Consider the following 12,607-nt stretch of genomic DNA (forward strand, 5'->3'; position numbering starts at 1 on the left):
TTCAGAGAGCAAATGTGTTAGCATAAAAATAAAGCCATAAAATGGAGAGCTGATTAATCACTCAATTGGATTTCTCTGCCTGCATAATTTTTTTTCTCTGCAACCCCATGCTAAATTGTGCTTCCTGTTTTTTATAAAATGACTTAATCAAATCTGACTCTGATTGCATCAGAGAAGGCCAGGTACCCTACACTATAAGAGGTGGTTTGAAATTTTGACTTGTCTACTTAAAGATCACCAAAATTTGATCACAAGGTCAATTACGTCCCCGGGTGGGATTGAACCACCAACCTTTCGGTTAACAGCCGAATGCGCTAACCGATTGCGCCACAGAGACAGCTTGCAAAAGCATGTACTGACAAAGGCTAAAAAGCATTCATCTAGAAAGTTTCCTAGAAAAAGGTTAAAAAGGCAATAATCTGGAGAGTTTTGCAAGATTTTTCTTCCATTGACCAACGAAGAAACACATTGGTACTTTCACATGATGAGTGAGTACTTCAGGATCTCTGACACTTACATGAGCAGCAGAGTGGCGCAGCGGAAGCGTGCTGGGCCCATAACCCAGAGGTCGGTGGATCGAAACCATCCTCTGCTATGTGCACTTATTTTTTTGTTAATTAAATTCTTCCAAAACTGGAATTGATATTTTGACTCTTTTATTTTTACTTAAAGTACAATAACTTTTAACATTTTAATTTGTTTTAATAGTATATTGACAGCATTGTTTTCTTTCAGAAATCCACTTAATTTTCTTTACCCTATTACTGAAATGGTAATTGACAAAAGCAAGCTACATTGTCACCAGAAGAGCAATGCAAAATGTACAATTGATATTTCAAAATCATCTTTCCATCTTGAATTTCAATGATGCATTGGGGCAACGATTTTGTGAGAAACATCTTCACCCTTAAAGAAAGATTTTCTTAACTTCTTACCTGTGTGCTGATTAGATATCACCTGGTTTTCACATTAAACAGATTCCCACTTGAGAAAGCAGCAAGGATGCAGTGAGGTTTATGTTTCCTGGTGTCAACCTGTATTATTTCAGTGGACATTGTAATGAGGATGCATCTTGCTGCCTTTCCAATGAAGCAAGTTTTAATCAGTAATAGGTGAAAAACCATTCCTACAAAGGTGTTAATCAGAGACTTGGCTTTGTGGACACTTTTCAGAGAGCAAATGTGTTAGCATAAAAATAAAGCCATAAAATGGAGAGCTGATTAATCACTCAATTTTTTTTCTCTGCAACCCCATGCTAAATTGTGCTTCCTGTTTTTTATAAAATGACTTAATCAAATCTGACTCTGATTGCATCAGAGAAGGCCAGGTACCCTACACTATAAGAGGTGGTTTGAAATTTTGACTTGTCTACTTAAAGATCACCAAAATTTGATCACAAGGTCAATTACGTCCCCGGGTGGGATTGAACCACCAACCTTTCGGTTAACAGCCGAATGCGCTAACCGATTGCGCCACAGAGACAGCTTGCAAAAGCATGTACTGACAAAGGCTAAAAAGCATTCATCTAGAAAGTTTCCTAGAAAAAGGTTAAAAAGGCAATAATCTGGAGAGTTTTGCAAGATTTTTCTTTCATTGACCAACGAAGAAACACATTGGTACTTTCACATGATGAGTGAGTACTTCAGGATCTCTGACACTTACATGAGCAGCAGAGTGGCGCAGCGGAAGTGTGCTGGGCCCATAACCCAGAGGTCGGTGGATCGAAACCATCCTCTGATATGTGCACTTATTTTTTTGTTAATTAAATTCTTCCAAAACTGGAATTGATATTTTGACTCTTTTATTTTTACTTAAAGTACAATAACTTTTAACATTTTAATTTGTTTTAATAGTATATTGACAGCATTGTTTTCTTTCAGAAATCCACTTAATTTTCTTTACCCTATTACTGAAATGGTAATTGACAAAAACAAGCTACATTGTCACCAGAAGAGCAATGTAAAATGTACAATTGATATTTCAAAATCATCTTTCCATCTTGAATTTCAATGATGCATTGGGGCAACGATTTTGTGAGAAACATCTTCACCCTTAAAGAAAGATTTTCTTAACTTCTTACCTGTGTGCTGATTAGATATCACCTGGTTTTCACATTAAACAGATTCCCACTTGAGAAAGCAGCAAGGATGCAGTGAGGTTTATGTTTCCTGGTGTCAACCTGTATTATTTCAGTGGACATTGTAATGAGGATGCATCTTGCTGCCTTTCCAATGAAGCAAGTTTTAATCAGTAATAGGTGAAAAACCATTCCTACAAAGGTGTTAATCAGAGACTTGGCTTTGTGGACACTTTTCAGAGAGCAAATGTGTTAGCATAAAAATAAAGCCATAAAATGGAGAGCTGATTAATCACTCAATTGGATTTCTCTGCCTGCATAATTTTTTTTCTCTGCAACCCCATGCTAAATTGTGCTTCCTGTTTTTTATAAAATGACTTAATCAAATCTGACTCTGATTGCATCAGAGAAGGCCAGGTACCCTACACTATAAGAGGTGGTTTGAAATTTTGACTTGTCTACTTAAAGATCACCAAAATTTGATCACAAGGTCAATTACATCCCCGGGTGGGATTGAACCACCAACCTTTCGGTTAACAGCCGAATGCGCTAACCGATTGCGCCACAGAGACAGCTTGCAAAAGCATGTACTGACAAAGGCTAAAAAGCATTCATCTAGAAAGTTTCCTAGAAAAAGGTTAAAAAGGCAATAATCTGGAGAGTTTTGCAAGATTTTTCTTTCATTGACCAACGAAGAAACACATTGGTACTTTCACATGATGAGTGAGTACTTCAGGATCTCTGACACTTACATGAGCAGCAGAGTGGCGCAGCGGAAGCGTGCTGGGCCCATAACCCAGAGGTCGGTGGATCGAAACCATCCTCTGCTATGTGCACTTATTTTTTTGTTAATTAAATTCTTCCAAAACTGGAATTGATATTTTGACTCTTTTATTTTAACTTAAAGTACAATAACTTTTAACATTTTAATTTGTTTTAATAGTATATTGACAGCATTGTTTTCTTTCAGAAATCCACTTAATTTTCTTTACCCTATTACTGAAATGGTAATTGACAAAAGCAAGCTACATTGTCACCAGAAGAGCAATGCAAAATGTACAATTGATATTTCAAAATCATCTTTCAATCTTGAATTTCAATGATGCATTGGGGCAACGATTTTGTGAGAAACATCTTCACCCTTAAAGAAAGATTTTCTTAACTTCTTACCTGTGTGCTGATTAGATATCACCTGGTTTTCACATTAAACAGATTCCCACTTGAGAAAGCAGCAAGGATGCAGTGAGGTTTATGTTTCCTGGTGTCAACCTGTATTATTTCAGTGGACATTGTAATGAGGATGCATCTTGCTGCCTTTCCAATGAAGCAAGTTTTAATCAGTAATAGGTGAAAAACCATTCCTACAAAGGTGTTAATCAGAGACTTGGCTTTGTGGACACTTTTCAGAGAGCAAATGTGTTAGCATAAAAATAAAGCCATAAAATGGAGAGCTGATTAATCACTCAATTTGATTTCTCTGCCTGCATAATTTTTTTTCTCTGCAACCCCATGCTAAATTGTGCTTCCTGTTTTTTATAAAATGACTTAATCAAATCTGACTCTGATTGCATCAGAGAAGGCCAGGTACCCTACACTATAAGAGGTGGTTTGAAATTTTGACTTGTCTACTTAAAGATCACCAAAATTTGATCACAAGGTCAATTACGTCCCCGGGTGGGATTGAACCACCAACCTTTTGGTTAACAGCCGAATGCGCTAACCGATTGCGCCACAGAGACAGCTTGCAAAAGCATGTACTGACAAAGGCTAAAAAGCATTCATCTAGAAAGTTTCCTAGAAAAAGGTTAAAAAGGCAATAATCTGGAGAGTTTTGCAAGATTTTTCTTCCATTGACCAACGAAGAAACACATTGGTACTTTCACATGATGAGTGAGTACTTCAGGATCTCTGACACTTACATGAGCAGCAGAGTGGCGCAGCGGAAGCGTGCTGGGCCCATAACCCAGAGGTCGGTGGATCGAAACCATCCTCTGCTATGTGCACTTATTTTTTTGTTAATTAAATTCTTCCAAAACTGGAATTGATATTTTGACTCTTTTATTTTTACTTAAAGTACAATAACTTTTAACATTTTAATTTGTTTTAATAGTATATTGACAGCATTGTTTTCTTTCAGAAATCCACTTAATTTTCTTTACCCTATTACTGAACTGGTAATTGACAAAAACAAGCTACATTGTCACCAGAAGAGCAATGCAAAATGTACAATTGATATTTCAAAATCATCTTTCCATCTTGAATTTCAATGATGCATTGGGGCAACGATTTTGTGAGAAACATCTTCACCCTTAAAGAAAGATTTTCTTAACTTCTTACCTGTGTGCTGATTAGATATCACCTGGTTTTCACATTAAACAGATTCCCACTTGAGAAAGCAGCAAGGATGCAGTGAGGTTTATGTTTCCTGGTGTCAACCTGTATTATTTCAGTGGACATTGTAATGAGAATGCATCTTGCTTCCTTTCCAATGAAGCAAGTTTTAATCAGTAATAGGTGAAAAACCATTCCTACAAAGGTGTTAATCAGAGACTTGGCTTTGTGGACACTTTTCAGAGAGCAAATGTGTTAGCATAAAAATAAAGCCATAAAATGGAGAGCTGATTAATCACTCAATTGGATTTCTCTGCCTGCATAATTTTTTTTCTCTGCAACCCCATGCTAAATTGTGCTTCCTGTTTTTTATAAAATGACTTAATCAAATCTGACTCTGATTGCATCAGAGAAGGCCAGGTACCCTACACTATAAGAGGTGGTTTGAAATTTTGACTTGTCTACTTAAAGATCACCAAAATTTGATCACAAGGTCAATTACGTCCCCGGGTGGGATTGAACCACCAACCTTTACGGTTAACAGCCGAATGCGCCTACCGATTGCGCCACAGAGACAGCTTGCAAAAGCATGTACTGACAAAGGCTAAAAAGCATTCATCTAGAAAGTTTCCTAGAAAAAGGTTAAAAAGGCAATAATCTGGAGAGTTTTGCAAGATTTTTCTTCCATTGACCAACGAAGAAACACATTGGTACTTTCACATGATGAGTGAGTACTTCAGGATCTCTGACACTTACATGAGCAGCAGAGTGGCGCAGCGGAAGCGTGCTGGGCCCATAACCCAGCGGTCGGTGGATCGAAACCATCCTCTGCTATGTGCACTTATTTTTTTGTTAATTAAATTCTTCCAAAACTGGAATTGATATTTTGACTCTTTTATTTTTACTTAAAGTACAATAACTTTTAACATTTTAATTTGTTTTAATAGTATATTGACAGCATTGTTTTCTTTCAGAAATCCACTTAATTTTCTTTACCCTATTACTGAAATGGTAATTGACAAAAGCAAGCTACATTGTCACCAGAAGAGCAATGCAAAATGTACAATTGATATTTCAAAATCATCTTTCCATCTTGAATTTCAATGATGCATTGGGGCAACGATTTTGTGAGAAACATCTTCACCCTTAAAGAAAGATTTTCTTAACTTCTTACCTGTGTGCTGATTAGATATCACCTGGTTTTCACATTAAACAGATTCCCACTTGAGAAAGCAGCAAGGATGCAGTGAGGTTTATGTTTCCTGGTGTCAACCTGTATTATTTCAGTGGACATTGTAATGAGGATGCATCTTGCTGCCTTTCCAATGAAGCAAGTTTTAATCAGTAATAGGTGAAAAACCATTCCTACAAAGGTGTTAATCAGAGACTTGGCTTTGTGGACACTTTTCAGAGAGCAAATGTGTTAGCATAAAAATAAAGCCATAAAATGGAGAGCTGATTAATCACTCAATTGGATTTCTCTGCCTGCATAATTTTTTTTCTCTGCAACCCCATGCTAAATTGTGCTTCCTGTTTTTTATAAAATGACTTAATCAAATCTGACTCTGATTGCATCAGAGAAGGCCAGGTACCCTACACTATAAGAGGTGGTTTGAAATTTTGACTTGTCTACTTAAAGATCACCAAAATTTGATCACAAGGTCAATTACGTCCCCGGGTGGGATTGAACCACCAACCTTTTGGTTAACAGCCGAATGCGCTAACCGATTGCGCCACAGAGACAGCTTGCAAAATCATGTACTGACAAAGGCTAAAAAGCATTCATCTAGAAAGTTTCCTAGAAAAAGGTTAAAAAGGCAATAATCTGGAGAGTTTTGCAAGATTTTTCTTCCATTGACCAACGAAGAAACACATTGGTACTTTCACATGATGAGTGAGTACTTCAGGATCTCTGACACTTACATGAGCAGCAGAGTGGCGCAGCGGAAGCGTGCTGGGCCCATAACCCAGAGGTCGGTGGATCGAAACCATCCTCTGCTATGTGCACTTATTTTTTTGTTAATTAAATTCTTCCAAAACTGGAATTGATATTTTGACTCTTTTATTTTTACTTAAAGTACAATAACTTTTAACATTTTAATTTGTTTTAATAGTATATTGACAGCATTGTTTTCTTTCAGAAATCCACTTAATTTTCTTTACCCTATTACTGAAATGGTAATTGACAAAAACAAGCTACATTGTCACCAGAAGAGCAATGCAAAATGTACAATTGATATTTCAAAATCATCTTTCCATCTTGAATTTCAATGATGCATTGGGGCAACGATTTTGTGAGAAACATCTTCACCCTTAAAGAAAGATTTTCTTAACTTCTTACCTGTGTGCTGATTAGATATCACCTGGTTTTCACATTAAACAGATTCCCACTTGAGAAAGCAGCAAGGATGCAGTGAGGTTTATGTTTCCTGGTGTCAACCTGTATTATTTCAGTGGACATTGTAATGAGGATGCATCTTGCTTCCTTTCCAATGAAGCAAGTTTTAATCAGTAATAGGTGAAAAACCATTCCTACAAAGGTGTTAATCAGAGACTTGGCTTTGTGGACACTTTTCAGAGAGCAAATGTGTTAGCATAAAAATAAAGCCATAAAATGGAGAGCTGATTAATCACTCAATTGGATTTCTCTGCCTGCATAATTTTTTTTCTCTGCAACCCCATGCTAAATTGTGCTTCCTGTTTTTTATAAAATGACTTAATCAAATCTGACTCTGATTGCATCAGAGAAGGCCAGGTACCCTACACTATAAGAGGTGGTTTGAAATTTTGACTTGTCTACTTAAAGATCACCAAAATTTGATCACAAGGTCAATTACGTCCCCGGGTGGGATTGAACCACCAACCTTTACGGTTAACAGCCGAATGCGCCTACCGATTGCGCCACAGAGACAGCTTGCAAAAGTATGTACTGACAAAGGCTAAAAAGCATTCATCTAGAAAGTTTCCTAGAAAAAGGTTAAAAAGGCAATAATCTGGAGAGTTTTGCAAGATTTTTCTTCCATTGACCAACGAAGAAACACATTGGTACTTTCACATGATGAGTGAGTACTTCAGGATCTCTGACACTTACATGAGCAGCAGAGTGGCGCAGCGGAAGCGTGCTGGGCCCATAACCCAGCGGTCGGTGGATCGAAACCATCCTCTGCTATGTGCACTTATTTTTTTGTTAATTAAATTCTTCCAAAACTGGAATTGATATTTTGACTCTTTTATTTTTACTTAAAGTACAATAACTTTTAACATTTTAATTTGTTTTAATAGTATATTGACAGCATTGTTTTCTTTCAGAAATCCACTTAATTTTCTTTACCCTATTACTGAAATGGTAATTGACAAAAGCAAGCTACATTGTCACCAGAAGAGCAATGCAAAATGTACAATTGATATTTCAAAATCATCTTTCCATCTTGAATTTCAATGATGCATTGGGGCAACGATTTTGTGAGAAACATCTTCACCCTTAAAGAAAGATTTTCTTAACTTCTTACCTGTGTGCTGATTAGATATCACCTGGTTTTCACATTAAACAGATTCCCACTTGAGAAAGCAGCAAGGATGCAGTGAGGTTTATGTTTCCTGGTGTCAACCTGTATTATTTCAGTGGACATTGTAATGAGGATGCATCTTGCTGCCTTTCCAATGAAGCAAGTTTTAATCAGTAATAGGTGAAAAACCATTCCTACAAAGGTGTTAATCAGAGACTTGGCTTTGTGGACACTTTTCAGAGAGCAAATGTGTTAGCATAAAAATAAAGCCATAAAATGGAGAGCTGATTAATCACTCAATTGGATTTCTCTGCCTGCATAATTTTTTTTCTCTGCAACCCCATGCTAAATTGTGCTTCCTGTTTTTTATAAAATGACTTAATCAAATCTGACTCTGATTGCATCAGAGAAGGCCAGGTACCCTACACTATAAGAGGTGGTTTGAAATTTTGACTTGTCTACTTAAAGATCACCAAAATTTGATCACAAGGTCAATTACGTCCCCGGGTGGGATTGAACCACCAACCTTTCGGTTAACAGCCGAATGCGCTAACCGATTGCGCCACAGAGACAGCTTGCAAAAGCATGTACTGACAAAGGCTAAAAAGCATTCATCTAGAAAGTTTCCTAGAAAAAGGTTAAAAAGGCAATAATCTGGAGAGTTTTGCAAGATTTTTCTTCCATTGACCAACGAAGAAACACATTGGTACTTTCACATGATGAGTGAGTACTTCAGGATCTCTGACACTTACATGAGCAGCAGAGTGGCGCAGCGGAAGCGTGCTGGGCCCATAACCCAGAGGTCGGTGGATCGAAACCATCCTCTGCTAGGTGCACTTATTTTTTTGTTAATTAAATTCTTCCAAAACTGGAATTGATATTTTGACTCTTTTATTTTTACTTAAAGTACAATAACTTTTAACATTTTAATTTGTTTTAATAGTATATTGACAGCATTGTTTTCTTTCAGAAATCCACTTAATTTTCTTTACCCTATTACTGAAATGGTAATTGACAAAAGCAAGCTACATTGTCACCAGAAGAGCAATGCAAAATGTACAATTGATATTTCAAAATCATCTTTCCATCTTGAATTTCAATGATGCATTGGGGCAACGATTTTGTGAGAAACATCTTCACCCTTAAAGAAAGATTTTCTTAACTTCTTACCTGTGTGCTGATTAGATATCACCTGGTTTTCACATTAAACAGATTCCCACTTGAGAAAGCAGCAAGGATGCAGTGAGGTTTATGTTTCCTGGTGTCAACCTGTATTATTTCAGTGGACATTGTAATGAGGATGCATCTTGCTTCCTTTCCAATGAAGCAAGTTTTAATCAGTAATAGGTGAAAAACCATTCCTACAAAGGTGTTAATCAGAGACTTGGCTTTGTGGACACTTTTCAGAGAGCAAATGTGTTAGCATAAAAATAAAGCCATAAAATGGAGAGCTGATTAATCACTCAATTGGATTTCTCTGCCTGCATAATTTTTTTTCTCTGCAACCCCATGCTAAATTGTGCTTCCTGTTTTTTATAAAATGACTTAATCAAATCTGACTCTGATTGCATCAGAGAAGGCCAGGTACCCTACACTATAAGAGGTGGTTTGAAATTTTGACTTGTCTACTTAAAGATCACCAAAATTTGATCACAAGGTCAATTACGTCCCCGGGTGGGATTGAACCACCAACCTTTACGGTTAACAGCCGAATGCGCCTACCGATTGCGCCACAGAGACAGCTTGCAAAAGTATGTACTGACAAAGGCTAAAAAGCATTCATCTAGAAAGTTTCCTAGAAAAAGGTTAAAAAGGCAATAATCTGGAGAGTTTTGCAAGATTTTTCTTCCATTGACCAACGAAGAAACACATTGGTACTTTCACATGATGAGTGAGTACTTCAGGATCTCTGACACTTACATGAGCAGCAGAGTGGCGCAGCGGAAGCGTGCTGGGCCCATAACCCAGCGGTCGGTGGATCGAAACCATCCTCTGCTATGTGCACTTATTTTTTTGTTAATTAAATTCTTCCAAAACTGGAATTGATATTTTGACTCTTTTATTTTTACTTAAAGTACAATAACTTTTAACATTTTAATTTGTTTTAATAGTATATTGACAGCATTGTTTTCTTTCAGAAATCCACTTAATTTTCTTTACCCTATTACTGAAATGGTAATTGACAAAAGCAAGCTACATTGTCACCAGAAGAGCAATGCAAAATGTACAATTGATATTTCAAAATCATCTTTCCATCTTGAATTTCAATGATGCATTGGGGCAACGATTTTGTGAGAAACATCTTCACCCTTAAAGAAAGATTTTCTTAACTTCTTACCTGTGTGCTGATTAGATATCACCTGGTTTTCACATTAAACAGATTCCCACTTGAGAAAGCAGCAAGGATGCAGTGAGGTTTATGTTTCCTGGTGTCAACCTGTATTATTTCAGTGGACATTGTAATGAGGATGCATCTTGCTGCCTTTCCAATGAAGCAAGTTTTAATCAGTAATAGGTGAAAAACCATTCCTACAAAGGTGTTAATCAGAGACTTGGCTTTGTGGACACTTTTCAGAGAGCAAATGTGTTAGCATAAAAATAAAGCCATAAAATGGAGAGCTGATTAATCACTCAATTGGATTTCTCTGCCTGCATAATTTTTTTTCTCTGCAACCCCATGCTAAATTGTGCTTCCTGTTTTTTATAAAATGACTTAATCAAATCTGACTCTGATTGCATCAGAGAAGGCCAGGTACCCTACACTATAAGAGGTGGTTTGAAATTTTGACTTGTCTACTTAAAGATCACCAAAATTTGATCACAAGGTCAATTACGTCCCCGGGTGGGATTGAACCACCAACCTTTCGGTTAACAGCCGAATGCGCTAACCAATTGCGCCACAGAGACAGCTTGCAAAAGCATGTACTGACAAAGGCTAAAAAGCATTCATCTAGAAAGTTTCCTAGAAAAAGGTTAAAAAGGCAATAATCTGGAGAGTTTTGCAAGATTTTTCTTCCATTGACCAACGAAGAAACACATTGGTACTTTCACATGATGAGTGAGTACTTCAGGATCTCTGACACTTACATGAGCAGCAGAGTCGCGCAGCGGAAGCGTGCTGGGCCCATAACCCAGAGGTCGGTGGATCGAAACCATCCTCTGCTAGGTGCACTTATTTTTTTGTTAATTAAATTCTTCCAAAACTGGAATTGATATTTTGACTCTTTTATTTTTACTTAAAGTACAATAACTTTTAACATTTTAATTTGTTTTAATAGTATATTGACAGCATTGTTTTCTTTCAGAAATCCACTTAATTTTCTTTACCCTATTACTGAAATGGTAATTGACAAAAGCAAGCTACATTGTCAGCAGAAGAGCAATGCAAAATGTACAATTGATATTTCAAAATCATCCTTCCATCTTGAATTTCAATGATGCATTGGGGCAACGATTTTGTGAGAAACATCTTCACCCTTAAAGAAAGATTTTCTTAACTTCTTACCTGTGTGCTGATTAGATATCACCTGGTTTTCACATTAAACAGATTCCCACTTGAGAAAGCAGCAAGGATGCAGTGAGGTTTATGTTTCCTGGTGTCAAACTGTATTATTTCAGTGGACATTGTAATGAGGATGCATCTTGCTGCCTTTCCAATGAAGCAAGTTTTAATCAGTAATAGGTGAAAAACCATTCCTACAAAGGTGTTAATCAGAGACTTGGCTTTGTGGACACTTTTCAGAGAGCAAATGTGTTAGCATAAAAATAAAGCCATAAAATGGAGAGCTGATTAATCACTCAATTGGATTTCTCTGCCTGCATAATTTTTTTTCTCTGCAACCCCATGCTAAATTGTGCTTCCTGTTTTTTATAAAATGACTTAATCAAATCTGACTCTGATTGCATCAGAGAAGGCCAGGTACCCTACACTATAAGAGGTGGTTTGAAATTTTGACTTGTCTACTTAAAGATCACCAAAATTTGATCACAAGGTCAATTACGTCCCCGGGTGGGATTGAACCACCAACCTTTCGGTTAACAGCCGAATGCGCTAACCGATTGCGCCACAGAGACAGCTTGCAAAAGCATGTACTGACAAAGGCTAAAAAGCATTCATCTAGAAAGTTTCCTAGAAAAAGGTTAAAAAGGCAATAATCTGGAGAGTTTTGCAAGATTTTTCTTCCATTGACCAACGAAGAAACACATTGGTACTTTCACATGATGAGTGAGTACTTCAGGATCTCTGACACTTACATGAGCAGCAGAGTGGCGCAGCGGAAGCGTGCTGGGCCCATAACCCAGAGGTCGGTGGATCGAAACCATCCTCTGCTAGGTGCACTTATTTTTTTGTTAATTAAATTCTTCCAAAACTGGAATTGATATTTTGACTCTTTTATTTTTACTTAAAGTACAATAACTTTTAACATTTTAATTTGTTTTAATAGTATATTGACAGCATTGTTTTCTTTCAGAAATCCACTTAATTTTCTTTACCCTATTACTGAAATGGTAATTGACAAAAGCAAGCTACATTGTCACCAGAAGAGCAATGCAAAATGTACAATTGATATTTCAAAATCATCTTTCCATCTTGAATTTCAATGATGCATTGGGGCAACGATTTTGTGAGAAACATCTTCACCCTTAAAGAAAGATTTTCTTAACTTCTTACCTGTGTGCTGATTAGATATCA

General features: G+C 37.0%; 8 non-coding genes across 8 annotated transcripts; all 8 read right to left on the reverse strand.

Moving 5' to 3' along the window:
* Positions 1-263: 263 nt before the first annotated feature.
* TRNAN-GUU (transfer RNA asparagine (anticodon GUU)) lies at positions 264-337 on the reverse strand. The gene has a single exon. It is a non-coding gene; the product is annotated as a tRNA-Asn (tRNA).
* Positions 338-1,408: 1,071 nt separating this feature from the next.
* TRNAN-GUU (transfer RNA asparagine (anticodon GUU)) lies at positions 1,409-1,482 on the reverse strand. The gene has a single exon. It is a non-coding gene; the product is annotated as a tRNA-Asn (tRNA).
* A 1,093-nt stretch (positions 1,483-2,575) lies between these two features.
* TRNAN-GUU (transfer RNA asparagine (anticodon GUU)) lies at positions 2,576-2,649 on the reverse strand. Its single transcript has one exon. It is a non-coding gene; the product is annotated as a tRNA-Asn (tRNA).
* Positions 2,650-3,742: 1,093 nt separating this feature from the next.
* Positions 3,743-3,816, reverse strand: TRNAN-GUU (transfer RNA asparagine (anticodon GUU)). Its single transcript has one exon. It is a non-coding gene; the product is annotated as a tRNA-Asn (tRNA).
* Positions 3,817-6,077: 2,261 nt separating this feature from the next.
* TRNAN-GUU (transfer RNA asparagine (anticodon GUU)) lies at positions 6,078-6,151 on the reverse strand. Its single transcript has one exon. It is a non-coding gene; the product is annotated as a tRNA-Asn (tRNA).
* A 2,261-nt stretch (positions 6,152-8,412) lies between these two features.
* Positions 8,413-8,486, reverse strand: TRNAN-GUU (transfer RNA asparagine (anticodon GUU)). The gene has a single exon. It is a non-coding gene; the product is annotated as a tRNA-Asn (tRNA).
* A 2,261-nt stretch (positions 8,487-10,747) lies between these two features.
* TRNAN-GUU (transfer RNA asparagine (anticodon GUU)) lies at positions 10,748-10,821 on the reverse strand. The gene has a single exon. It is a non-coding gene; the product is annotated as a tRNA-Asn (tRNA).
* A 1,093-nt stretch (positions 10,822-11,914) lies between these two features.
* On the reverse strand, positions 11,915-11,988 carry TRNAN-GUU (transfer RNA asparagine (anticodon GUU)). The gene has a single exon. It is a non-coding gene; the product is annotated as a tRNA-Asn (tRNA).
* Positions 11,989-12,607: the final 619 nt, after the last annotated feature.

This window comes from Pseudophryne corroboree, chromosome 4 (genome assembly GCF_028390025.1).
Source record: "Pseudophryne corroboree isolate aPseCor3 chromosome 4, aPseCor3.hap2, whole genome shotgun sequence".
NCBI lineage: Eukaryota > Metazoa > Chordata > Amphibia > Anura > Myobatrachidae > Pseudophryne > Pseudophryne corroboree.